Source organism: Odocoileus virginianus, chromosome 7 (assembly GCF_023699985.2).
Source record: "Odocoileus virginianus isolate 20LAN1187 ecotype Illinois chromosome 7, Ovbor_1.2, whole genome shotgun sequence".
NCBI lineage: Eukaryota > Metazoa > Chordata > Mammalia > Artiodactyla > Cervidae > Odocoileus > Odocoileus virginianus.
The window spans coordinates 59,985,496-60,011,888 of NC_069680.1; the positions used below are offsets into that span (position 1 = coordinate 59,985,496).

At 42.0% G+C, this 26,393-nt stretch overlaps 1 protein-coding gene and 1 long non-coding RNA gene across 3 annotated transcripts in view; one reads left to right on the plus strand and one right to left on the minus strand.

Annotated features, from left to right (window-relative positions):
- LOC139036058 (uncharacterized) overlaps nucleotides 1-16,095 on the minus strand; it is a 38,397-nt gene extending 22,302 nt beyond the window's left edge. Inside the window, exon 1 of the long non-coding RNA XR_011488774.1 lies at nucleotides 15,353-16,095. This is a non-coding gene — a long non-coding RNA (uncharacterized lncRNA). The remainder of the gene's footprint in view (nucleotides 1-15,352) is intronic.
- Nucleotides 14,656-26,393, plus strand: part of MACROH2A2 (macroH2A.2 histone) — a 54,031-nt gene continuing 42,293 nt past the window's right edge. The window contains exon 1 of one of the 2 annotated variants that reach the window (XM_020877399.2): nucleotides 14,656-15,140. The gene's annotated coding sequence lies outside the window, so the exon portion shown is untranslated. The remainder of the gene's footprint in view (nucleotides 15,141-26,393) is intronic. The other variant, XM_020877401.2, reaches the window with a different exon arrangement.

Genomic DNA, 26,393 nt, shown 5'->3' on the forward strand with positions numbered 1-26,393 from the left:
ACATAGACAATATTGTAACAAATTCAATAAAGACTTTGAAAAAAAAAATAATCCACATTAAAAAAATCTAAAAAAAAAAAAAAAACTAGTGAATGGAAACAGAGCCAGTCAGAAGACCACAGAGCAACATTTTAAGAACTAAATGACTACAAGAACTTATAATCCTATAATTTTATACTCAGAAAAAAAATACCTTTCAAAAACAAAAGTAAAATACTTTTTCAAGCATAAAAGAGCTAAAAGAATTTATTAGCAGCAGACTTGCACTTTAGGAAATGTTAAAGGAAGTCCTGCAGATGGAAGGAAACTTGGAAATCTGAATCTACACAATAGAATAAGAGCACCAGAAATAGAAATATTTGCATAAATATAAAGTGTTTTTCTTATTTGTTAAAATCTCTTTGAAAGATCATTGGCAGTTTAATGAAAATAATAATAACATATTATGAGACTTGTAGCATACATAGAAGTTATAAATGATAAAATGTTATACATGATAAGAGTCAAAATAGTGGTTACTTTCATGGAAGGTGAGGGGGTTGAAATGGTGATGGGGCAGAATGAGGGGTTTCTGGTGTTGGTAAAGTTCCACTGCTTTATTTAGATATTAATTATGAGTGCTCACCTTGTGATAACTTATATTAAGCCATACATTTGAGTCATTTTCTAGATAGAGGTTTTATCTTACAAGACAGAGTCCTTAAAAACAATATGAAGAGTTTTGTGATTCATATAGACATGCTTATAAAAAAGGAAGGAGACTAAAGTGTTAGTGGTTAGTTTATGGATGTTGAGAGTATGGATGAAGACTACTTTTCTTATTTTTTTCCAAAATGCCTACTATGGATATTATTTACTTTTGCAATCAGGAAAAAAATAAATAGAACCAATAAATACTTCAAACAGAAACACTTAATCCACAAATTGGATATGTGGTCTTTTAGGGAAAAAAACTCATATTCATTTCACCATCTTTGCATCTTTGCTTTGATTACATCACTCCTGCCCACTTCTCTCCAAATTGGTTTGGAGTGTGTGCTAACAGTCAATATCTAGTAAACAGTAGATATTCCAAAAGTTTTTTGTACAGAACTGAATTAAAGGCAACTAAAAGCCCATTTTTGTCAATCTGTTGCTCTAACTTAATAATATTTCACTGAGAGATAGGGAATCAGGAACAGTTATCCCAAAGCTAGAGTTAATAGTCAGAGACCCTGGGAGACTCTGGCCTTGTCTAGAAGGTCTTATGATTGTTTCGTAAACAAAGAGACTGAGGTATTGCACTCACGAATTCTGTAGAAAGAGCCATAGTTCCACTATTCCAAACAGAAATACAGAGCGCCTCTAAATATCATCTGACAGAAACCTTATGCCTGAATTAGCTGTACCCCAAACCAGAACAAACGTAAATGAAGCCTGCCACAAACCTCCAACCGCACCAAAAGACCGAGTCCCAGGGGAGGAAAAATCAGCTCAAGGAAAATACCAGGTTTGACTGGAAATCCGAGGACCTGACAAAGACACAGCCTACTACAAACTTAATTGCTCACAGAGCAAGCAGGAAAGTGAAAAATAGCCCATGAACATCTGTTGTTTGTGAATGACTAGGGCTGGGTCAAGTAAGATTAGCCACAAAAGAATGTCAGCCCTATAGCATTTGCCAGAAAACACTTTACACACTCAAAAGATTAGCAAAGGGACTACAACGTACTTTAAAAAAAAAAAGGAATGTCCAGTTTGATTACTGATTTTTTTTTTAATGTGAAAAGGAATATGGTGGCACATGGGATGTCATGAGCTCTCACTAAGTATAATGTAGGTTTTTTTCATGACAAAGAGATTCAAAATTTGGGATTTTACCTAACCTTGAAGCAATATAAGAAAATTTTAAATAGTTCCAAGAGAACTATTTAACTGGGGCTATTAACTCAACTGAATCATTCATACACATAACCATTTTAAGGATATACAAATGTGAGCTAAAGGTAATCTGAACACACATTCTGCTTGGAAAATAAAAACATGTTCATGTAAAGCTTAGTTTACAGGATTTATTCTAAAAAGAATTGAGAGTATCTGATGGGTGAACATTTGCTTCTTTGGGTTATGTACCATAATATCCTCAACATAATTTTCATTACAAATGACTATATGGGTTACCAAAGCAAACACAAAAATCACCACAACATTCTGCAGTAATACAGGCAGTCCTTAAAGCCAAGTCAAAGATGGATAATACAGAACTGGAATCATTTCCTAGATGGAGGACCACTAGCAATAACCCTTAATAGCCCAGAGTCTCCAGCAGCACATTTAAAGCAGGATTCCTAGAGCCTGCATTTCAGCAACCACCATGGAAAGAAAGAAACACTTTGGAGTAGCGCATGAAGCCCTGCTGTTGAGAACTGGCTGGTTCTGAGCCAATGGTTTCTCATCTCAATGAGCAGCAGCAGTCATAGCCACTCTACAGGGATGTCGTGTTGAAAGTTCTTAAAGATCTTAATTGTGACCATCCCCTCTGGCTCTGACAGGCTTCCCTGGTAGCTCAGTAGGTAAAGAATCTGCCTGCAGTTCAGGAGACCCAGGTTTGATCCCTGGGTCAGGAAGATCCCCTGGAGAAGGAAATGGCAACCCACTCCAATATTCTTGCCTGGAATATCCTATGGACAGAGGAGCCTGGTGGGCTACAGTCCATGGGGTCGCAAGAGCTGGACACCACTTAGCAACTAAACCACCTCCACCTCTGGCTCTCAGTAAGGTTCTTCTTGCTCACTTGTTACGCTGTTTGGGAGCACTCAATTTCATGATCATTGACACAGAACCAAGTGGTGACTACCTTCACCTAACGAGCTGGATGAATGTGGCAACCAGAGATACAGGTAGCCCAGGGCACTAGAAAGAGAACTGGGCCTCTTGACAAAACCAGACTCAAAGGACAAGGCAGCTGTGACCTTGTACAGATAAGAAAATGATTTCATCAGTAAATGGTGACTACACAGTCCTTTGGTCATAAATCTATGAATACACCAGAAGATTCTGGGTACAACTACTTAATTTGCTTCCATGAAAAGTATCTTTTTATGAAAATGAATGTGTGTCAATAAAGAAATGGGGTTGTTTTCATTTGTCCACATAAAATCCAACTGCAAAATCTTCCTGCATTGAATTATTTTGGAGTCCCTTCTAACCTTTGATATGAGACACACACAGTGATGGGTAGTGAGATTAACAGAGGCAGTTAGGTGGAATGGAGAGAACCTTGGAATCTCCATCAGAAGATCCCAGTTCTGATACCTGTTGGGCCACTAGCTGTGTGACTTTGGGCCCATAAGACAAAGTTAGAAGACAACTTCTCTCTGAGACTGTGATATAACTGTGCCTATTGCCAGAGAAGCCTAGAAGAGGAAAGGAAAACGTGCCCTAGGTACATCTCAATGATTTGTTGCAAAAGACTTCTTTTCATCTTATCCAAAATGCTTGTTTTAATGTACATCTTTAGTTTTTTGGGGGGGGTTTTGGCCATGCCAAGCAGCATGCAGGATCTTAGTATCCCTGACCACGGATCAAACCCATGAATCAGTCTTAAGTATACATATGTCCCCTCCCTTTGAACCACCACGCCCTACCCCCCACCCCCTCTAGGTTGTCACAGTACCGCACTGAACACCCTATGCTATTCAGCAGCTTCCCATTAGCTATCTATTTTATGGTAATGTATACGTTTCAGTGCTACCCTCTCAATTGCCCCACCCTTTCTTTCCCTCGCTGTGTACAAAGTCTGTTCTCTATGTCTGCAAGTCTATTTCTGCCATGCAAATAGATTCATCAGTACCATTTTTCTAGATTCCATATATATGCCTTAACATACAATATTTGTTTTTCTCTTTCTGATTCACTTCACTCTGTATAACAGGCTCTAGGTTCATCCACCTCACTAGAACTGACTCAAATACATCCCTTTTATGGCTGAGTAGTATTCCATTGTATATATATACATACCACAACTATTTTATCCAAATTCATCTGTCAGTGGACATCGAGGTGCTTCCATGTCCAAGCTATTGTAAATAGCGCTGCAATGAACACTGGGGTACGTGTGTCTTTTTCAATTATGGTTTTCTCAGAGTATATGCCCAGTAGTGGGATTGCTGGGTCATACGCAATTATTGTAAGGAGTATATGAGATAATACATACAAAGCATTTAGCAGAATACACAGCACATCACAAGCATGCAATAGAGTTTATTATTATTAACATCATTACTGTTCTAAAAGTGCTTTGCAGTCCCAGGCACCTGGAAAATGTTCAACAAATAATAGCTATTGATATTATGGGGGCTTCTCTGGCGACTCAGAAGTAAAGAATCTGCCTGTAATGCAGGAGAACCGGGTTTGATCCCTGGGTTGGGAAGAACCCCTGGAGAAGGGAACACCTACCCACTCCAGTATTCTTGCCTGGAGAAGTCCACGGACAGAGAAGTACAGTAAGTTTACATGTTAAATAAAATTCATTTTAAAGATTCATTTTAGAGCAAACATTTAAAGACTTAACTACAAAAGCAGAATATGGTATACCCCCCACCCCATTCTTAACCATTATTATCATTTTATAGATGAGGAAATTAAGGTTCAGAGAGATTGTCACCTCCAAAGTCACACAGTGGAGGAACTAGGACTAGAACCAAATCTTTCATTTCTAAGCTTCATGAACCCATATGAAGAAAAATAAAATAAGTTAGGAGTGTGGTCATGTGACAACAGTTCACTTATCACTCAGCTGAGAGATACGTTATCTCCTCCACTGCTTATCACTTCTAAGCCTTTTAATTCCCTCATGTGAAAAAGGTGAGAAATTTATTTGACATGTAATGAAGAACCTCCTCCAGTTGAGCATGACAGATTGAACATGCAGTGGATTAGTCTACTCACAATGACTTAAACAAGACAGAGGTGTAATTCTCTCCCACATACCAGGTATCATTAGAAGCCCAGAGCTGATAAGGTGCCCCACTATGTGGGGGACCCAGATTCCTTCTCTCTTGTTGCTCAGCCTTCCCAAGTGTTACCTTCTTCTGCAAGGCTGAGGATGGTTCGCCACCATAACCATGATCCAGACAAAAGGGTAGAAAAGGAAAAGACCGCCTCTTCCCTTTAGAGTTTGACCTGGAAGCTATACACATATCACATGCAGAACTAGCCAGAACTTAATAACACAGCCACATCTAGCTCCAAGGGAAACAAGGAAAAACAGTCGCTATTCTGGCTATCTCACTAAAATTTAGGGGAGGGGATTCTTTTAAAAAAGGAAAAATACATTGACTAGCAGGTGGAATTTTAACTCTGTTACCTATGTTTATTTTCACTTCCTTCTGAAACTCCGCTAAAATATTAATAAAGGAAGTCACAGACATAAACCCTTAAGGAGAAAAAGTGCAAGAGAAATGACCACAGATGAAAGTATCAAATGTGAGAGTATTAACAGAATAAAGCTGCTTTCAGATATGCAAATAGTTTTACCTCTATGCACCCTTTCTCAGGAAGGACCTGGAAAATGTTCCCCACCAAAACAAGGAAGTCAACCAAAAATAAGAAAGACCAACACACAAAAGGGGAGGAGGAAATTGTTAAACGGGTGGGAGAGATAAGTCCCTCAAATAATTAGACAGCAATCCTAGAAAGCAAGCAGCACAGCCTGGAGTATGCAAAGGAGAGATCCAACAGGAATGTCTAAGAGAAGAGGAAGAAGAGAGGGGGAAGAGAAAGGAGATGGAAGGGGAGGAGAAGAGAAAGGAGGAGGAGAAATGTTATCACCCCTAAAATAGAATCCCATTCTTCCCACTAGTAGACATGTACTCCAAAGAATTAATCTCCAAAATATACAAGCAGCTTATGCAGTTCAATACCAGAAAAACAAAACCCAATCAAAAAGTGGCCTAAGACCTAAACAGACATTTCTCCAAAGACATGAAGATGGCTAATAAACACATGAAAAGATGTTCAACATCACTCACTATTAGAGAAATGCAGATTAAAACCACAATGAAGTATCATCTCACACCAGTCAGAATGGCTATTATCAAAAAGTCTACAAACAATAAATGCTGGAGAGAGTGTGGAGAAAAGGGAACCCTCAACACTTCCACTGTTGATGGGAATGCAAACTGGTACAGCCGTTATGGAGAACAGTGTGGAGATTCCTTAAAAAAACTGGGAATAGAACTGCCATATAACCCATCAATCCCATGACTGGGCATATAACCCAAAGAAACCAGAATTGAAAGAGACATATGTACCCCAATGTTCACAACAGCACTATTTACAATAGCTAGGACATGGAAGCAACCTAGATGTCCTTTGCCAGATGAATGGATAAGGAAGTTGTGGTACATATAGACAATGAAATATAGATGTTGTTCAGTCACTCGATCATGTCCACCTCTTTGCAACCCCATGTCTGCAGCCTTCCCTGTCCTTCACGATCTCCCAGAACTTGCTCAAACTCATGTCCATTGAGTCAACGATGTCATCCAGCCATCCCATCCTCTGTCATCCCCTTCTCCTTCTGCCTTCGATCTTTCCCAGCATCAGGGTCTTTTCTTATGCGTTGGCTCTTCGCATCAGGTGGCCAAAGCATTGGAGCTTCAGCTTCAGCATCAGTCCTTCTAATGAATATTTAACACATCTGAGTCAGTTCTAATGAGGTGGAGGAACCTGGAACCTAATGTACAGAGTGAAGTAAGTCAGAAAGAGAAAGACAAACACTGTATATTAATGCATATATATGGAATTTAGAAAGATGGTACCGATGATCCTACATGCAGGGCAGCAAAGGAGACACAGACGTAAATAACACACTTTGGGACTCAGTGGGAGAAGGCGAGGGTGGGATGATTTGAGAGAATAACATTGAAACACATACATTACCATATGCAAAACAGATGACCAGTGCAAGTTCAGTGCCTGAAGCAGGGCACCCAGAGCCTGGGCTCCGGGACAACCCAGAGTGGCAGGGTGCGGAGGGAGGTGGGAGGGGGCTCCGGATGGGGACACGTGTACACCTGTGGCCGATGCATGCTGATGCATGGCAAAAACCATCACAACACTGTAAAGTAATTATCCTCCAATTAAACGAATTTTTTAAATAAATAAAAACAAAAATCATATTCCACTATTATTACTATATTTGGAATTGTATTAACAAAAAATTAGGGAAATTTGTTTTCTCCCTTACTATATAAATACCTACATAATATCCTCCACAAGTCCAAAATATTAACTATCTGTCCCCTTCCAGAAATATGTTTTCAATCTGCTACGAAGGAGGGTTCCTGGGAGTATGTACCAGAGGAAGCAGAGCTGGCTGGTGAGGCGAGGAGCCTGGGGTGAGATGAGAAGACTGAGTGGGCAGCTCTCTCTTGTGGGGAAACCCTGGCGAGAAGCTGCCAGCAACGTAAGATGGGAGCGCAACAAAAACGCACACACAAATCGTCCCTGAGCCTTAGGATCTCCCAGGAGATCAACAGCTCTCGGTGGCCCTTTCTGTGCCCAAAAACCCAAGCTAAGGATTTTCAAGGAGGAAAAAGGAAGGAGGGAAAGAAGGAAGGAAGGGAAGGAGGAAGGGAGGTGGGGGGGGGGCGGGGGGGTGGAGACAGGGAGGTAGGGGAAAAAAGAAGAAACAGGTTGAAACCTCTATGGACAGCGAAGGTGTGAGTGACTGAGTCTCCTTTGACATAAACTCTCTTCCCATTCACTCTGATACTCTTCTCCAATTCAAATCAAATAGAAGGAATACTTAGGTGAGGCAGGAAGTCTTCTGTTGAAGCCCAAGCATGAAATTCTTCTCTCTCTCTCTCTCTCTCTCTCTCTCTATATATATATATATATATATATATATATATATAAATTCCTCTGTAAGAATACGGGAGGGAGCAACACAAGGACTGCTGAGAACCAGACCTAAGGAGGCCACAGCTGAAAGGTTGGAGGAAGCCATGAGCTGCCCCATTCCCACAGTTTCCAGAGCTCATTTCTCTAGTGCCTTGGCTAAGTCAGCCTCCTGCCCATGGAGGCTCCAGGGACACGCTGTGCCCCAGTCCACTGCCTTCAGTTCCCCGAAAGGCTGAGCTGGAACCGGCCTCCAAGCAGGAAGGTTGGCAGCTTAAACCAGGGAGCAGCAGTGCCAGCTGAAGGTGAACCGGCTCAGGGGCCCCAGGCTGCAGAGATCCCAAGCAGACATGATCTTGGATGTGATCTGGGTCAACAGACATTTCATCGATTCTGATGCCCTTTGAAGTGGGGAGCTTGGGGGTAAATGGGATCAGTCCAACTGCCCTGGGAGACTTATCCACATAATGGGGGTCTGCGGCAGCGCCCATTTCATCTCTAGCCCCACTCCTGGGAGGTATTTATAGGAAATAAAATGGAATGGCATCCAGGCATCATCAAGGAGTCATCAAGAGGTGATGGAGGGTCCTCCTACCTTCAGAGCTGGGACTCTGGACTGTCAGCCTGATAGACGTAATGTATTTCAGTGCCAGCCTTGTCTCTGGGGTTTGACATACATCACGTGAGGATTTCTCTAGATCCAGAGTGGTGGGGGGTAAAGGGGTAGGAATTTTCACTTGGCTGCACCAGCAGGAGATCCTTGTGGTTACATTCATCAACATCTCACCTTCAAGTCTCTGTGTCCATACTTCTGCCTGAGATCTTAACCGAGAGGAGTTAATGTGCTGTCATAGAGTCTGTCCGCTTTGAGGTCTGACTATAAAGACTCTTCCAGAGTCCCTTGGAGAAGACAAATAACACTTTTGTCGACAAAGAGAAACCCAGGGGGAAAGTGGGGCTTGGAAGGACAGAGAAGTAACTTAACTTTGGGGAATGCACCCAGCTGCCGGGGGAACACAGGGCAAGGACCCCCTGGACCATCTACCTTCGCACTTTTCGATCTGTGTGTCATATTCAGGTGTCATATATATCTTAATGTCTGAAAAATAAAAACAAAATTAAATATTTGGGGAAAAAACTTGGTAGGGCTAATTTTAAGAATACTTTGGAAAACCAAACTATAAGAACTGGTGTTGACTTAAGGAAAGGGTTCAGAAATAAGATAACCACTGACTCTGGTAAACCATTTTTTATTGATAATGTCAAGGTGACCTCTGTATCTATCACCGTGTTCTGAGTTATCAGGTAGATGGCAAGCTTCCTAAGAGAAGAAAACATACCTTTTTGTACCTCTCCTGTGACCTAATCCAGTTTCTTTAAAAGGGCACATGTTAAGAAATGTTAGATTCCATTCTTGTTAAAATATGAATAGTTGGTGGAGTATCTGTTTTGCGTAGAGGGATGGGGACAGGGGGTCTTCTCTTCTCTTCCATTTGTTTCCCTCACCTAGAGTCCTCTTTTCTTTCAGTATTAATGGTAAGATCTAATTTTCAATAAGGGCTACCAGTTGGTGCCTAGAAATCAAGAGGCCAGGATCATTCAATAGTGATTTGCCTTCTTGGCCTCCAAAACCAAATCCAGGGCTTGAGTTCAAGCCCATAGTCCTACCCCATCCATCAGAACAGTGCACTAGCATGAGGCCATAGCTCTCTGAATGCTTTTACTTTTCTAGAAAAAAACACGTTTCTCATGCAGCAATCTTAATAAATGCGATTGGGCTCCATTTCTTGGCTTTGAGGTAATGAAAAATTAATTACCATACTTTACAAGTAATAGTTTCTACTCACAGCACTCCCTTAGAAGTAAATATATCATAAATAGTTACTGTTATACCAATGGCTGGTGGATTGGGCAGCCTGTCGTCCATAAATCCTTTTTCAACAGACATGTTATTTCTTCTGGGGAACAAACAGATTTGTTTTAGATCAGAGAGTCAACTGACAGATGGCCTTTGTAAAAACACACCATTTGTATAAATAAATTATAGTTTTACTATGGGATTCTGGTTGTGTGCATTTGGAAAATCAATGCCCCCATTCTCTAGAATGGGTCTGAACTGTAAAGAGCCATTTCATTGAGGTGTGAGGCCACATCACACAATTTCCCAACACAGATGCTAAAGTTCAAAGTCTCTAGATGCACGCTGCCACTTCCCGTCACAACTGTCACAAAGAGTTCTGCCTGGGGGTACTGGGATGATCTCCCAGAGAGCTCCGGCACCAAACAGAGCAAGATACCAACTGGCACACTCCCGTGAGCTCCAGGTTCTGTTTCCTTTCAATTTAATGACATCACGTGCCTTATTTCCCTAACTACAACTCTGCATAATTGGGGCTGACAATGTATTTCCCTTAGAAACATGAAACATTTCATTTTCCTTTACAACATAGCTCATTGGTTAAATGCTAAACATTTGGTAGATTTCTTTAAAATCCAAATCAGGCCTTTTTTTTCCCCCTTGGCTGTCTCTCGCTTTGGTGAGCAGGGGCACACTCTTCTTTGCCACGTGTGGGCTCCTCACTGTGGTGGCTTCTCCTGTGGAGCACAGGCTCTAGGCGTGTGGGCTTCAGTATCTGTGGGCTCATAGGCTCAGTAGCTGTGGCTCAGAGGCCCTAAATCGCTGGCTCAGTAACTCTGGCACACGTCATTGCTCCAAAGCATGTGGAATCTTCCCAGACCAGGGATTGAACTCGTGTCCCCTGCATTGGCAGGCAGACTTCTATCCACTGCACCACCAGACAAGTCCCAAGCTGGGCTTAACTCTGAACCTACAGCAGTCTCAGTCACTACCCATCTTATAACGTCCATGTATGTAACATACACATCAAATATTTATTTGTTCATATGTGGATGTATATACATAGATATGCATCACACCCACTCATGTACATCCCCCTTCCAAACCAAAATGTCCTGCGTGCATTCTAACTGGCTTAGTTGTGTCTAACTCGCTTCAGTTGTGTCTGACTCTGCGACCCTATGGACCATAGCCTGCCACGCTCATCTGTCCATGGGATTCGCCAGGCAAGAATACCGGAGTGGGTTACCACCTCCAGGGAATCTTTCCCACCCAGGGATCAAACCCGAGTCTCTTGCGTCTCCTGCTTTGGCAGGCAAGTTCTTTACCACTAGTGCCACTGGGAAGTCCAAAAGGTCAGGACATAGTATCTAAAAGGACATATTCTATTGTTGTTCTTAAGAACCAGCACCAGTAAAATGTTTCTTTTGTTAGGGGACAATGTTCATTTTAGCCAGAGACACCAAGAATGCACTTTGCTGGCACAATAATTGCCTATGTGTTCTCTCTTTAAGGATATTATTCACTACCCAAAATGATTAAGATTTTAAAGCCACCAGTTCTGATGAAGGAAATAAATGTTTAACATTAATCATGTTTACAATTCAAAATATAAAAACAGGAAAGACTCTGCATTTCTCTAATAAAAAACTTTAACGTCAGATTGCCTAATATTTTCCAGGCTATAAGGTACATTTAGAAGCTGTGTTTGCTTCTTAGCATAGTGGGGAACTGTTTAGCTTGATGTTTTGTGGGCACTCATAACCTCAGGCTTCAAGTTGCTATTTAGAGTTAGGCCAGTTGGTGCCTTGATGGAATTAATATACCATCTAGAACTGCCTAACTTACATTCAAAGAAGAGCTTAAACCAATGATTTCCATCTGTTTTTATGACACTCCCAGGGAATCTCAGGTTACTTCAAAGGAGATCAAAATTCTCAAATGAAATTAATCTGGACATAGAAATCTCATACTCATGTACTTAGATACGTCAGATAAAAACATACACCTACATGATATAGTCTTCTAGAAAAGGTGAGGATCAGGAAATTAATAAGGTAATTGTATCCCAAGATCTTGGAAGGATAAGACAATCACAAATTATAATAGCTGTCATAAACCAGATTAGAACTAATTGTGGAAAATAAAAACCCACTAAATTCACACAACATCAAACATTTGGATCACAGAAAAAGTAAAATGGCTTGAAGGGTGGGCAAATTGAATTTATTTTTAAAATTGATGATTTTGTGGATGAATTACTAACAGACCCAACAGAATATGAATCTGGTAGCATGGATAATTCATTTCTTTCATCTCTAAATCATGTGACATGCCTGTCTCTAAGTGAAGAAACAGTTCATCCTGCATCTCAATAAAATGTTTACGAGAGACCCTCGTGGCTAATGGAGTCAACTCACAATCAATACGTTTATTCATAAAATCATGCACACATACAGGTCAAGGGTTAAGAAAATATTTTCATTGCAACTGTAATCAACCAAATGTACTATAATCATGCCTTTCACTGACTCCTTGAGGATATGGATTGGGAATGGTCCAAGAGACTTTCGACCTTGTGACCAGTCACAAAATTGCTCTGCTTATAGTAAAAGCTTCCCTGGTGGCTCAGCGGTAAAGAATATGCCTGCAGTGCAGGAGACCTGGGTTCAGTCCCTGGGTTGAGAAGATCCTCTTTATAAGGAAATGGCAACCCACTCCAGGATTCTTATGTGGGAAACCCCATGGAGAGATAAGCCTGGCGGGCTACTTAGCAACTAAACAACAACAAAACAAAGAGTATGAGGCTGCCACTTCCCAGTTGTAACTGCGGGCAAGTTTCTCTCCCGCTCACTGCCTGTTTCAACACCTGTAAAAAGGAGAAAACAACACCCACCCCATAAAGTTGTTGTCAAGATTACATGAGTTAGTAATGGAAAAGCTCAGTGCACACAATAAGCATTCAATAAGTGTAAGGTCTTACTATCATTATTTATTATTCACCTTGTCAGAGGCTCCCGGTGTGGGAGGCCATTGCAGAATTCAAGATTATTGATGAACTCATAATCCTGTTGACTATTTCAAATGTATTTTAACTATACAATATTATCTCAGTGCTAAATTCCTGTTCATGTTCTAAATGCTCAATAATAAATTACAGACAATTTAACTAGATCTGCACATTAGGTTACATTTTTGTCCCCTCTACATCCTGAATACTAGATTTTTCCTATCACATAAAGGGTTTAACCAAGTGAACTCTGGGATCTCTTCTGAGAACCAGACTATTATGAAACTGACATTCCCTTGATTCTCTGAATTTCAACTACATCATCTATTTGAAGGAACCAACTAGTATGAAAGGGGAAAGTCCTGTCTAGTAAATTTCTTAGACTCAGCCTTTATCAGAAGAGCATATAAGAAAATGCTACGATGAAATGAATTATATAAACTACACATAAAAATGACCATGCGTACATTTTTATTGGGAAGTTATAGGGAGAATGTGAATCTAATATATATTGATGAATTATTCAGCTCTATCTCAGTCAGCCTGGCTGCCTGCGTCACAGAATAGGTGGATTTTTCAAGCACTCCCAGAAGGCTCTTGAGCCGTCTTGAATGTTGGCCTGGAGGTTATTTCTGATCAAGTATAGGCATCAGAAATCTATACAGTGAGGGAGGTAGGGGCTTCCTCTAGGAAGGGGAGACCAAAACCATTATGAGATGCCCCAGGGGATCATTTTTAAAGTCTTTAAACATATGTCTTGGGAAAACAGAACTTTGTCCTCACTAGATTTCTGACCTGGAAAGTGCCTTCAAAGACAAAGAACAGTGAGGTCATATACAGGGAGTGTAAAAGAGTAAGAAGGTGAAGGAAGGAAGTTTCAATGAAAAGAGACCATTTGGGTCCAGGAGACTTTGAGAAGCCATGTGAGATTTAAACAGGGAGGTTTATTTATACCTTTATGATACATCATAATCTTTTGGGAAATAAACAAATTGCTCAAAAAACTCTCTGAAGCACATTTGGTCTAATATGCTAATCCATCAACAGCCCTGATTAATTAGTATAAATCCGGAGGGCAATGGACTTTCGGGGTCTTCCCACTTAAGTCTATTGGAGGCTTTTACACCGAAAGATTGCCTAAATATTTATACATTTATAGGATCAAATACATATAATATTGCCAAATGGAAGAGGCTTTGAAATGCATCCATTTGGCCAGTGTTGGAAAATTGTGTTTTCCTGTGGGTTTCTCTTTTGTGAAGACATCAAAAATTTGCCACTCCTTTTGTCAATCCTTTGACTTACCAAGAGCAGGAGATCAGAGGAAACAAGGATGGCCCATAGCAAGTTAGCTTTTCCCACTGAAATAAACAAATTCCTTTGACTCAACCCCCCTAGCCACGGAGCCCTAGCTAACATAATACAAAGGACAGAACCGGCTTCCAGTAGAACAGAACTACAATAAATTCCATTTTCACACCTGATATTGTCCACCACACCCCCATAAATATATTTTTTTCCAGAAACTAATAGAAATTAGTCTTTAAGACAATAGCCTCTTGCTAGTCTTAATACCTACCAAGAATACAAATTAACACCCAGTAAAAAGCAACTGAACTAAAAATTATGTCCATGAACACAGTCTTACCCATGAAAACATACATCTGCTACTCCAAAGAATATGCAACACTGGATTCTGTCTTAATTTATAAAAAGCTAAAAGGCAGGCATGGATATAAAGTCTTAGTTCTCGTGGCAGCGGCCACCCAATGCTATCGTCCCAGTGATGGACACAATCGTTAATGTATTTATTATTCTTTAAGGACATGAGACATTGGAAAATGGCATTTTTCCCTTTCACCTTCTAAGGCTCTCCCCAGGACTACCAGATGAACGCCCACGCCACCTTCTTCCACCAAAGGTGGATCCCGCTAACAGGAGACTCTGGATCGAGACCATAGCGCCTCAGTCCCCAGCTCTGGGGGAAGCCTCATCGTATCAAGTGGCCCTCAGCACATCCAGCGGATCCGCCAGCTAAGCGGGGGCCGCGCGGTTTCATCATTGATGCTCATGAAGGACAATAGCTCATCAAGCCCCACCGAAAGCCCCGGACCCGTCGCGGAGCCTGGGCTGGCGGGGGATGAGGCTGAGCGACTCCTCCTAGAGGTGGTTATGTGGAGAAGGAGCAATCCCTTCTCCCTCCTCCTCCTCCCCCCGCTACTATCCGCGGCCCGGAGAACTGCCGCTTGCCGCCATTGACACGCACAGATAGAACCCAAAGAAAGGCAAAGAGTCCTGCCCGGCACCGGCGCCGCGCCGGCCGAACCTGCGCCCGGGGAGCGGCGCACGGAGGGCACCGGGCGCCCGAAGCAGGCGGCGCAGCACCAGGTGAGCCCGCCATGGCGGTGGCATTATTGTTCAGGGGGCTTCGGGGTCTGGAAACAAAACGCGCCGCGGGGGCAGTGCAGGGGCCGGAGCAATCCCCCTGCCCCTCCCCGCTGCCCAACCCCTGCGGGCGCTCCCCGGAGAGCCGACCCTTCCCGCAAAAAAAAAAAAAAAAAAGAAAAAGAAAAATTAATAAATCAAGCTGCCCAACTTGCCTTCTCGGGAGATAAAGGGGGGGTTGCTAAAGAAGCGGTAAAATTCCTGGGGCCGGCGAGGAGCCGGGGTGGGGGGGTATCTTGGGCGACGAGTGAGGGAGGAGGAGGGATGCGGGGTCCAGCCGCCGGCCCCGGGCGACGCTGGACCCGAGGGAGCGGAGGGCTCCTGGGGATGCGGAGTTGGGGCGCAGAGAGGGAGAAGGGAGGCGCCCGGCCGCAGAGGAGGGTTAGTCCGGGGGCGGTGGTCTGCTCAGGGGCCGAGAGAGCCCGGGCAGGGCCGCTCTGGGGGCCTCCGAGGGTGCCCAGGTCGGGCGCCGGCTGCTCCGGGCTGACAATGGAAGGGGCGCGGAGGCGCCGGGTGGAGGGAAGAGACCGGGGTCCGGGGACGGGCCGCGCCAGAGAAGGTCAGGCCGGGGACGCGGGCCCCGGGGGCTAGGGTCGGGGGCTGCCGCGCGGTGAGCGGGGCGCCGCGGGCGGCTGCGAGCCCCGGGCCGATGCGGAGGAGGGTTCGGGGCCGGGCACTCCCCTCCGGTTTCCTTTCCGGGGCGCCCGGTGCCGACGCGCGCGCTGCGCTTTCCCCGGGAAATGGCGGCCCCTCCGCCGCTCGCTTGGGCAGTCCCAGGTTCCCTCTTTGCGCGGGAAAATAATAATAATAATAATAATATTTAGGGTGAAAAGGAATAAAAGTAAAGTGTCTACGACTCAGGAAAGGGCTGCGCCGGGCGCCAGATGCGGAGCGAATCGCGCGCGGGGCGGGGACCAGCCCTGCCTCCCCGGGCGCCCAGCCCGCTCTCCAGGAGCACCCTAGTTCCAGCCTCGCCCGCCTCCGGAATTCCGCCCGCGGGTGTCCTTTCCCACCTTTCCTCCTGGGGGCGCCCTCCGCTCCTGCCCTCTTTGTTCCACACAACAACGGCCAGAAGGGCACTGAACCTCTGAAGGGCCAAAAGCGCCTCCTGTTCCAGGCGTTTCCAGACCCTGATCATTCCTGGCCTGAAATGGGCCGCCGCGGACTTGAGTTAGGCCTGGTCACTGCTGGGTTTATTGGCACTGGCCCCAGGGTGGGCGAAGGGATGAAAGGGACGAGGATAGGCTGAGAAACCACAGCGCGGGTCCCTGTGTATTTTAAGGGGGAGCATCAGCGACCACAGCCCCGAGGCCCTGATGATAAACTAAGGGCAGTTTGGGTTTTCCAACAGCGCTAATGAACTAAAGTATTAGCCTTTCCAGCCTTTTTCCAGCCCAGGGGAATTCAAAACCTGGCCTAGGTCTAAGTCCCCGGAGACCTCAGGGACCCATTCCCCAATCGGTCCAGCACAGCAAACGACTTCCTCATTTTTTTTCATTTGTTTTTGTGTCAAAATGCAATTGTACCCTCACTGGGCTGCACAGTTGCTATTGAAACGGTTCATTAGGTGAGAGAAAAAGAAACACTATTAAGAGCGAACATGTGTCTTCTTTTATGTTGTTTCTTATTTAGGAGCAGTTCCTTTGTGAAACACAAACCAAGTTACATGTGATTCTCAATGAGTTCACATTTAGCTGAAAGCTATCTCTTAACCCTTTGGAAAACTCTTCTTATTTTCAAATTAATGTTCAGAACATCAAGATTTGGAACTTCACTAGTCGATTTTTAGAATTGCTTTAGCTCAAGATTATCATATAAATAAATATAGGCACTGCTTGGAAGGAAGTTTCTCTTGAATCACGTAATTCACACCTTTAAAACCCTTATTTCCTGTATCCACATTTCCTTTAAAAATATGCCCAGTTCTCACTCTGGTTTTTCCTACCCTGTCACAGTTCCTCCTCACCCAGATCCATTTACTGCCACACTTTGGACATTATTAATGGTTTCCTCTATTTCAAAACCCTATAAAAGAATTTACCTTCTTGGATCCAGAATGTTCCAAAGACTGTGACCCTGCTCCCTCACCATTCCATCTTGTCTAGTTCCCAGGGGTTTTGAGGCGCCTTTGGTCTGCTGTTTCCCAGCGGGTGGGACACCCTGCTAGCTATTGTCTGAGATAACCAGGTCTGTTTTCACTGCTTCCTGCCAGCAAGGCAGGAGAGAAGCCTGTCTTAGACAACTTTAAATGAAAGAGATCTGTAACTTGTTCAGGGAGGAGGTATGTGCAAAAAAAAAAAAAAAAAATCAACCAACTTTCTTAGAATTTTTTTGATTCTCAAAGTTAGATGCTAACTTGGTAAATGCTTTTGAAAAGTGTGTATTACCCAGAGGTGAACAGAAAACTTATGGTTAGAGAGCATTCAACAAGCATTTGTGAAGTACCAGTTATTAAACCCTACTGGATGGGGGAAGAATTCCAAATATGAGGAGATCCTAGACCCTGCTTTCAGAGCACTTATACCCCCAAACCTAGGAAATAAACTGTATTTGAAGGTAAAAGAAGGGGAAAGGAGATTAAGATTGGCAAACTAATGGGAAAATGGGTACTTTTATATACTGCTGACAGGTGTATAAATTGATACAGCCTATTTGGAGGGCAGTTTGGCAGTGTTAAAATTAATAATGTGCACATTCTATGACCCAGCAATTCCATTTCTCAGTATATATCAGAGAGAAGCAGGCAGGCGTGTACACATATTATGTTATTCCCTTCCATGGCAGAGTTTTGGTAATTTTGAAATTGAAAAAACCTAATGGCCATCAGTAGAGAATGGCTGAATAAACTCTGTACATCTTTTTGGAAATTAGGAAACAGTTAAAAGAATGAAGTAGTCCTATATATACTGAGACAGAAAGGTCATTGAGACTTATTATTAATGGAAAAAGCAAATTGCAAAACAATATATATTGAATGGTACCACTTTCATAAAAGCAAAATAAAACCATGAATTTGTATAAGTAAAAATACATACATAAATGGATAGGAAAGGTGTAGAACGATACACCCACTAAAAGACAAGAATTAAAGGCATTGTGGAGGAGTTTAGTCATATTAATCATACCTATCCATAACCATTGTTATAATATTTGAAATTTTACAACTTGGATTAATTTGTATGTTGCTTGGATAGCTAAACACAATTAATTTCAAAGTGATTGATAATATGTAATAAAAGCCATGATTAAAATGCTACAACAATTTTTAAAGGAAGAAGAGAATTCTAAGCTGGAAGGGAGGGCATGGGCAAGGCTTCATAGAGAATGTAGCAGGATTGGAGGGAAAGAGGGAGAAGAAACAACGCAGGAGACGGAAGCCTAATGCAGATGCCAGGCTCTAGCTAGCACCTCCTCTTTCTTCTGCGTGATGATGTACATTCCCTCACAGGCTGAATCCTGGCCTGTCCTGCCTGCCCAGGTTCAGGCTGGGGAGTGAACTGAATGAACAGGTCACACTTGCTTTCATCGCTATGATTCTAGGAATACCTTAAGTTAGATGTAGAAGGAAAAAATGAGGACATGAGTCCTAACAGTGGTATTGGCATTTTGAAAAGGAATGTAGGGGGAACTTCCCTGGCGGTCCAGTAGTTAAGACTTTGCCTTCCAACGCAGGGGGTGTGGGTTCAATCCCTGGTCTGGGAGCTAAGATCGCACATGCCTCAGGGCAAAAAAATAAAAAATTAAAAAAAATAAAACAGAAGCAATATTGTAACAAATTCAATAAAGACTTTTAAAAAATGGCCCATGTAATAAATAAATAAATAAATAAATAAATAAATAAATAAATAAATAAAAATGGAAAGGAATGTGGTAAAAATGAGGATGGGGATTGGTTTTCCTCTGGATACTCCATGAGATATGAACTGGGAAGTAACTTGGAGGGGAAAGTGTCTGAGAAGGTGATCCATTCCCTCTCCCCAAATATCACAAAAGGAACCCCAAAATACTTTGAAAACAAATAGTTAAGGTTGGTTTCACTCTCTTATTGAAGGAATATTTTTTTGAATATCAGATGTGTAGATAATACTATGCAAGGTGCCAGTGGGGATGAAACATACAGCAAAGGGTATGAGAAACAGCCCCAGACCAGGGTTCCAGAAGTGGGGGTGAGGGGACTTGGTCTGGTCTCACACAGACTGTGTAGCCATGGTCAAGTCGTTCAGTGACCACCACCCCTCATTTTATTGTGGCGAAAATTGGGGAGGGGGTCTAAATGACTGATCACTCAGGTCCTTTTCAGTCTTAGGTTATGATGTTGTGAGATCTTATGGGTCTAACATTGTGATGATTGTGAATTCTCAGGCAGATGGAAGATGGGAATGTGAGGTTAGAACAAGTGGGGCCCAAGGTGCCTTGAGGGAAACAAAAGCATTCCCTGCAGAGCATGTGGCTTTTGGTGTTCTCCCAGGACTAACGCTTCTTTTCCACCCCTTCACATTGCCTCCTAAAAGCAATGAAAGAAGCAGAAAGACATCACTGAGTTTTAAGCCTCATGTTATACATACATCCAGCACTGTAGTATTATAATAGTCGCTTTTGAATTCAAATGTTAGCCTGCATTCTATGAAAATAGTCTCTAAACCTTTCTTGTGTGGAAACAAGTCATAATAGCTAATGTTTATTAAATGCCTTCCTGCCTGCCAGGTACTATTCCAAGCATTTGGTATGTATCGATGAGTTTCATTCTTACAACAGCCCTAAAGACAGGTACTGTTGTTATACCCATCTTGCAGAAAAGAAAAGAGAGGTTAAAATGTGTCCAAGGTCACCGCACAACTGATGGGTGGTAGACTTAGGACTCCCACGCCAGCGGTCTAACTCCACCAACCACATCCTCATGTGTGCCTAGCGAGAACAGGAGGTATCAGCACTCCACTGATTCTCAGATTATGTTCTTTTTAAAGTTTTTTAACGTTATCATATGCAGATTTTCTTTTAAAACTCTCCTTTATGTCACTATTTTACCTGACTGTGTCAATAAAAGATAAAGAGCATCAGATTGAACCATATCACACTTTACTTTAAACTGTCTTTGTCACGAAGTATTAAATAAGATAAATTTGGTGGTTTCTCTGAAGCCCTTACTGTTCATTTATCCATCTCACCATCCATCATACTTTGCCCGATTTATTTGACTGGCATTGCCAATTTGGACTTGGAATGGAGTAAGTAATTCAAGTCAAAATTCCCCTGCTTTGACAGAACATGTATGGAAACAGGCATAGGACCACCAGCCTCCTACAGGGATGTTTATTTCAGCTGACTCTGTGATGCCACGAGAATTAAGTACAGCAACAGTATAGTTTAGGTCAAAATTGCAACACATGGTCTGACCAAAGGTTTGAAGTTAATTTCTGGATATGAGAGGTAGTCCTGATGATATAGTTTCAATGCCTAAATGTGGTTATTTCCATGACAACTGGATAAAAATCTAATAGAATGAAATCAAACTTTCCAGGAAAACCCAGGCCCTGTGTTCTGGCCTCAGTAATGGTTCATACACAGAACTGGGTAACCTGTATTTTTGCTGCCTTCACTGCTCAACAAAACCATAACAGTAAATAGTGGTGGTAGACTACAAAAAGGTAAGTTCCAGTAGCTCATACCATATACAACATAAACTTTTAGATCAGACGATAATTCACTGGGTTCCCCACCAGAGTGCTGAACTTCCAAATCGACCGGTCTTCCAGAATTTCAGTAAGGTGGTCATCCACTCAAGCATTGCCCCCTGCTTCTAAACTGGATTTTCACCCCTGGCTATTCTTTAGTAAACAATATAGATCATTGTCTTGGGGTGGAAAAGAAACAAGCCATAAACTCAGTAAGGTTTTTCAGGTCTGCTTTTTCTTTTCTGTGGTTATGGGTGATGCAATAGTGACTTCAAAGGAAAGATCACCGGCATGTGATTTAATTCTACCTGACTGTTCCATTTCTAGGAATAAAGTAACAGATGGGGGTGGGGGGTCAGAAGGAGTGACATTTTAAGCATCTTCCTAGAGTAGCAACAACTTCTAGGTCAGAAGGGACCTCAGAGTTCCGCTAGTGCCATGGTTCTCCAGTGGAATCACCTGTATCCTCAGTTGCCCAGCAGTACTGAATGTCTGGAAGCCCTTGATGGGTCAGGCAGCACAAGGGGTTGCAGACCACTCACTGATGGACTGGTCCACTCACCCACCCTCGAAGGAGGCTACATCCCCTCCCTCCCACTGAGCAGCTCATCTGAGTTCAAAGCTAGTCCCCTGCAAGGGCAGGTCACTGTTACAACAATACACCTCACTATTAATTTGAAACTATTCGATTTTAAGGAAACAGGATAGTATGCCCACTGTTCAGATTTGTTAATTCTCAAAAGAGCAAAAAGACAAAACCAGGCTGGACCCAGTGAAGGGTTTTCTTTTATTATGTTTTCCGTGAATAAATAGGAAGGCAAACTGGTTCATTTTCTTCTGGGATGTGTTACTAACTCAGAATCAAAGAGAATTCAAAGTATTTTTATTCATTCATGTATACTCATTTCTCATCTAATTAATACCATAGGTGGACAAATATATTTATATTAGAAAGTAACAGAAGGCTAATAACAAGGAAGCAAAAAAAAAAAAAATTCTTAACTCTGGTTCAATGAAGACAAAATGTTTTAAGAGTCACCAGAGATAATTGAGGAATATAAAATTTCTTATCCAGAGATTGTATAAAACTCGGGGCTTCTTGATGGTCCGGTGGTTAAAACTTCGCCTTCCAATGCAGGGGGTGCAGGTTCCATCCCTGGTTAAGGAGCTAGGATCCCACATACCTCATGACCAAAAAACCAGAAACAGTGTTGTAACTGATTTTTACTTTAAAAATGGTCCACATCAAAAAACAATCTTAAAAAATAAAAAAGTCACCATTTACTACAGTAGCAGCAGATAACCTAAGTCCACTCCACATCGGCTCCATCCCACGCTCTGCTCTCCATCCCTTCTAAAGTGTCTCAGGCAGCCGCATATCTTCTGCCTCTGAATTATAAAGAATGTGCTGGCAGTTCATTTTCCTGCCAGATTATTCCAGGACATGACTTGAAATGCTTTTTTAAACGGGACTGATTTGTAATCCAATAGTATAATTTAAATAAATTGGGTTAATGCTTGGTTCTAACTTTCGTGGTTGGTTAATTTAGTTAATTTGATCCGTGTCATCTTGATGAAATTGCATTTGATATAGCTCTTTACATTATAAATTGTTAATGCGCTTTAACATATATGACGATAAAATTATTGACTCTTCTCATTCACTTAAAGGTGGCCTTGGAAGAAAATGGTTTGGAAAGTATTACTTGTGCAATAATGATTTGCCCTTGGAGTTCATAAATGGAAGTGTAATAGAGCAAGTGATCTAGCCAGCACTACTGAAAATGGTTTTTACAGCTACAAAATAATACTAATAAACTACTATTATTTTAATACAGTACTTATGGTAACACACCGAAATATGTTAGAATTTTATCAAGTATGAGACTGGGATTTTTTTTTTCCTACCCTTTAGAAATATTTCTACATACAGTTAATGTATTTACATTGAATTCCCTTATGTCCTACCTAATTTTATTTCATCTCATTTTATTCTCCCAAAGGATAGTTTTGAAATGACAAAGTAAAGATGCTTATTGCAGGATCTGCTTTGTTTTTTCATAAATATTTACAATAGAAAATATTCTGAAGCACAGTACAACAGATTAGGGAAATATCATGGGAACTGAAGATGAATAAATTGAATAAATTTCAGCAATTTTAAAACAAATCCATTAGGGGATGACACTATGAATTTCATGTTTATAAACATTACAGAAGTTTGTTTTTAAATTTATTTCTATCATTCAAAAGCAAGAGGACCTTTTAGCTCTAGATTTAAAATAATGTATGGACAAAAACCAGTAAAGTAATTAGCCTCCAACTAATAAAAATAAATGGAAAAAAAATAATGTATGTATAAAAGTATTTTGATTTATAGACTTCTGAAGGGAATGATCTCAAAAGAGTATTTAAAATAAACTATCTTGATAGTCTAGATCCTTCGTCAAAGTGGCTCATCAGCCCAATCAAACTACACCTGTGACACTGGCCTGTGATTATTGGCCAGTCTCAAGTGCTGACTGCTGTCTCTTTTTTATTTTTTTATTTATTTTATTTTTTTTGCTGTCTTTTTAAAAGATGGTTTGCTGAAGCTCAGGGGCAGAAAAAGTGGTCATTTAAATCAGGATTGCTGGCGGCAGCTAACAGGCCATCTTGCCAGTTGGCTACTTTGTCTTGTTCCTCATCAGTTTGTATATAATAAAAACTTCAAGAAGTTGGGGCATAAAACTTGGTTTACTCTCAATTGGCTATTTATGCTTGAGAAAGAACTTATTTAAATTAAAGGAAGATACTGGTCTAAAAAGAGCTTCCTGGGTAGCTCAGCTGGTAAAAAATCCCCCTGCAATGCCGGAGACCTGAATTCCATCCCTGGGTTGGGACGATCCCCTGTAGGAGGGCAAGGCAACCCACTCCAGTATTCTTGCCTGGAGAATCCCCATGGACAGAGGGTTGCAAAGAGTCGGACACAACTGAGTGAATAAGCCCACAGCACACACATTGTTCTAAAGAAACCAGATTATTTTAGCTTTTCATGAAGGCAGTCAGTGTATTAAGTAAAGTTTGCTGTTTCTCACCAAGAGCAATTCACTCAGTAAGGGCAAATGCTTGCTTAGGATGTTTTCTTTCCTTCCACTCCTCCCATCTGGGATTACAGTATAGTTTTAAATATTGTTTATAGGAATTCCATATGCTATAATTATGCAAATACAGACACACTGAATCTGATTCTACTAGTGAGTGTTATACAATCTTTCTTTTTGATGTGGACCGTTTTTAAGATCTTTACTGAATTTACTGGGCTTCCCAGGTGGCCCTAGTGATAAAGAACCTACCTGCCTGTGCAGGAGACATAACAGACCTGGGTTCGATCCCTGGGTTGGGAAGATCCCCTGGAGGAGAACATGGCAACCCACTCCAGTATTCTTGCCTGGAGCATCCCATGGACAGAGGAGCCTGGTGGACTGCAGTCCATGGGGTCAAAAGAGTTGAACGTGACTGAAGTGACTTAACACACTGAATTTATCACAGTATTGCTTCTGTTTTATGTTTTGAGGTTTTGGCCTAGAGGCATGTGGGATCTGAGCTCCCTGACCAGGGATCAAACCCAAGCCACTTGCAACAGAAAGCAAAGTCTTAACCACTGGACTACTAGGGAAGTCCGAGTCTCCTACAATGTCTTGATAAGAAATTTTATATTCCTCAATTGTCTCAGGGCCAGTTAGTTTCCACTGACTCACCTGGTGATGAAAGTAAATCTGAATTTTTCAATATGCCATTCTTATTCAATCACAAAACTCTTGAGCTTTTCCTTTTTACTGGTATACTCATTTCTAGGCTAATTCCCAAGTGATGTTTGTTAAGGTGTTAAATTAAAATGACACTTTTGATTTCCGGTCCTAAGTGATGGACTCTGAGCACCTGAGCTTTCCTAGAGCACATGCGCTTTTCCACTGGAGCCCACAGAAATAATGGTAAAAGACGTACAAAGAAAATAAGCCCTTCACAGCCAAGCAGTGGGGGCTGGTGATGGTCATCAGCAAACGCGAGGGAGATTTCAGCAAATTTCTTTCTGTGACTGAAAGCACATAGAAATGTGGATGACATCACAGAAAGAGCCACAGCTAAGAATAAAAGCAGGAGGGACCTGCCCTGAAGTTGGGCAGGGTGAAAAATGGAAAGTCATTGAAGGTCTGTCTCCAGAACAGTTAGGTGAATGGGTCTCTCTCCCTCCCCTACTCCTAGTAGGACTTCTGTCAACCTAGCATTTATCCTCCAAACTGATGATCTGAGGTTTCTTCTCTAAAGAAACTGAACAACTACAGAGCAGGTCTAGAATCTGGAGGATGGGTATGGCTCTACCAAGTAAAACTCTCATTCTGGCATTTGAGGGCTCTCAGTTCCTAACCAGGCACCCTAAGATGATGCCTGCTAATTGGCATGCCCCATGCATGTACGCTGAAGTCCCAAACAGGAACAATGCCTACCAAACAGTAGCATGGAAAGCTTTTCTGTCTGCCTGTAGTAAGCCTCCGTGCCCTCTGTGTCTTTCATTCTTAAATATGAATGCATGCCCAAAGATCACCAGACATGGTTGGAAAGCCAACATGAAAAAGAAATAAATGGGACAACTGAGTCGATAACCTCAGATATGCAGATGACACCACACTTATGGCAGAAAGTGAAGAGGAACTAAAGAGCCTCTTGATGAAAGTGAAAGAGGAGAGTGAAAATGTTGGCTTAAAGCTCAACATTCAGAAAACTAAGATCATGGCATCTGGGAAAATCATGGGAAAGATCATGGGAAATAGATGGGGAAACAATGAAAACAGTGTCAGACTTTATTTTTGGGGGCTCCAAAATCACTGCAGATGGTGACTGCAGCTATGAAATTAAAAGACGCTTACTCCTTGGAAGGAAAGTTATGACCAACCTAGACAGCATATTAAAAAACAGACATTACTTTGCCAACAAAGTTCCATCTAGTCAAGGCTATGGTTTTTCCAGTAGTCATATATGGATATGAGAGTTGGACTATAAAGATGGCTGAGCACCGAAGAATTGATTCTTTTGAACTGTGGTGTTGGAGAAGACTTGAGGGTCCCTTGGACTGCAAGGAGATCCAACCAGTCCATCCTAAAGGCAATCAGTCCTAAATATTCATTTGGAAGGACTGACGCTGAAGCTGAAGCTGCAGTCGCAAAGAGCAACTGAACTGAGTCGATAAAATAATTTAGAGAAAGAAGGTGATGTAAACACACCCCATAGTTTCAGAGAGATTGGAAGACATGGTGCATTCATTAAAAAAAAAAACAAAACAAGATGCTATGAAAAAGGAACAATCAAAGAACAAGAAAGAACACTCGGAAATTAGCAATATGATTACCAAAATTAGAAATTAAAAAGATGGGACTTCCCTGGCAGCCCAGTGGTTAGGACTCCACACTTCCTGCAGGGGACATGGGTTCAATCCCTGGAGGGAACTAAGATCCTGCATGGGAAGAAAAGGAGTGGGGAGAGAAAT